Genomic DNA, 2,465 nt, shown 5'->3' with positions numbered 1-2,465 from the left:
CCTCACCTCCTCTCTCTCCCCACCTCCCTCCTCCGCGTGCACAAGGTGACTTTATGATCCAGGCTACCCCGTGCCAAGCCACCTAAGCCCTGCCTCAGCCTGGCGCGCCATTAGCTCCTCTGCCGGCCTCGACTAGCTTGTCGTTGCCTCCTCTGCCTGCCTCGGCTGGCGCCGGCTCGCCCGCCTATTTCCCTCTAGATCCAGGCTGCCCTGCGCTGGGCCACCGAGGCCCCACCTCGCCCTGGCGCATTGTTGGCTCCTCTGCCCATCTCTATCGTCACCGGCTCTCACGGTCGCTAGCTAATCCAACCGTGCCCGGCACCTCTGCATCTGTAGCGCCTCTGCCCACGTGCCCTTCTCCATTTTGCAAAGTTGGATTTGTTTTTGTTCCCCATTCCGTTGTGTTGTGAAATTAATCCCCATTCTCTCTATCCTCGTTTAGGATTAGTGACGGAATTGGATGATCGGAGCAGGGCCGCGGATGCACTGGTGTCGGTGCAAATGTTTGTTTGTGTGAATGTTTGTGATTACTAATGGGATTCTCCTCATTTAGGATTAATGATCTATGCAATTGTTTGTGCAAGTTTTTGTGATAATCAGAACTGATCTATGCAAATGCTTGTTCTGTGTTCTGTGTTTGATATGTACAATTGTTTGTGCAAGTGTTCGTGATAATCGGAACTTATCTGTGCTATTGTTTGTGTAAGTGTTTGTGATAATCAGAACTCATATGTGCAACTGCATCTGATTTGTGTTTGTAATATATTCTGCTTCGAGAACCGGCACTGATACTCGTTTGCGGTAGTTTTTTCTTTTTGTTTCCTAGAAAATAGCAACACTGCTAGTTGAACTTATGAACCGGTGGTGATAATCACGGACTATTAGTGTCAGTTCAAAAACTAGCACTGAAAGTATTTTTGAGCCAACATTGATGACCCTTTCTATACTAGTGAATGGATAGAAGAATCAAGCATTGCCTTGATGGAGGTGTTTCCTTCTTCTTCAAAAGGGCAACAGTCAATAGGCTCACATTGTTAGAGTCAAACTTGTATTTGGTTTAACAGAAGGTTAGGTACATGGGAATAGATAGAAGTAGATTGATTTGGTCTAGAGATATAGAAAGATTTTGTATGATCACATGTACTCAGGATTGAGTCTGACTCCTTCCTAACTCCTTCCTGTACCGAACTCGATCTCCGTATAATCTTCTAGCCGCATTTTGCTAGTTCATATAAACACATAGCCATGACCCCTATGGGGGATAAGACCCTTCAAGCAAGATTTACATGGTAACAGAGCCACCTCCTCTACCAAACTCATCTATGGTGATCGGCGAAGCTTCGCCTTCCTCTTTGTCTAGCCTGGCCATCCCGTCGTTGCTTGACCATTCGGTGATAGAGAAGCTCAAAGAACAACCACCCTCTAAGGATGGCTCAGGTGCTCCCTGCCATACGCGGTGCATAACTAGAAGGTCTTCTCGACGGATTGAAGTTGCTCCTCCTAGAGAACTCAACGTCCAGGAAGAATAAAAGGTGACCAAGGCACCAAACCTTGCATATGAGTGATGGGTGGCGTTGGATCAACAAGTTATCGGCTACTTGATGTCCTCCCTATCTCGATAAGTTCTTATGCAAGTGGTCAGCATGAAGATAGTAGCACAAGCATGGAGAGCAATCGAAGAGATGTTCTTGTCACAAGTGCGTGCACGGTTGGTTAACACCCGCATAGTGTTGGCTAGAACTCAGAAAGGCAACATGTCTATTGCTTAGTATGTTGGAAAGATGAAGGAGCTTGGAGATGAGATGGCATCTGCAGGCAACCCTCTGAATGACAAAGAGATGGTTTTGTACATCGTTACCAGACTTGATATTGACTTCAATCCAATAACATCAACTATCATCGCATGAGAGAATCATTGTAAGTAATTTGTATGCTCAATTGCTAAGTTTTGAAACTTTGATGGATCTTCTTCAGGGAAGATCTCTGTCATCGGTAAATGTCGTGTCTTGTGGCTATGGTGATTTCAACAGCCATGGTCGTGGTGGTCGAGGACGCAATTCTGGCCAAAATAGAAGCAATTACACCAATAATGGTGGTCGGTCCAGCTCCAGCAGTGGTGATAGCAGCAATTCCATTGCCCCAAGTGTCAAATATGCTACAAAAGCAACCACACTGCTGTAAATTGCTGGCATCGTTTTGATCAAGAGTTTGTATCAGAAGAAACAAGTGCATGTGTGGCAATAAATTCCTATGGAGTGGACACAAACTCAGGCGCCACTGATCACATCACCAGCAACTAGACAAGCTTGCCATTCATGACAAATATATGGGAAAGGATCAGATAATCAAAACCACAAGTGTGCAAGTATGAATATTAATCATATTGTTCATGCTATTATTCGCACCCCTAGTGTAATCTTCATCTCAACTATGCTCTTCATGTTCCTAAAGCAACAAAAAACCTT

The 2,465-nt window shown here is 45.1% G+C and overlaps 1 non-coding gene across 1 annotated transcript; it reads left to right on the top strand.

Annotated features, from left to right (window-relative positions):
- Positions 1-1,820: 1,820 nt before the first annotated feature.
- Positions 1,821-1,954, top strand: LOC133906844 (small nucleolar RNA Z247). Its single transcript, XR_009907854.1, has one exon. It is a non-coding gene; the product is annotated as a small nucleolar RNA Z247 (small nucleolar RNA).
- Positions 1,955-2,465: the final 511 nt, after the last annotated feature.

This window comes from Phragmites australis, chromosome 23 (assembly GCF_958298935.1).
Source record: "Phragmites australis chromosome 23, lpPhrAust1.1, whole genome shotgun sequence".
Lineage (NCBI taxonomy): Eukaryota > Viridiplantae > Streptophyta > Magnoliopsida > Poales > Poaceae > Phragmites > Phragmites australis.
The sequence above is the reverse complement of the archived record's forward strand: the minus strand, read 5'-3'. Positions and strand labels throughout refer to the sequence as shown.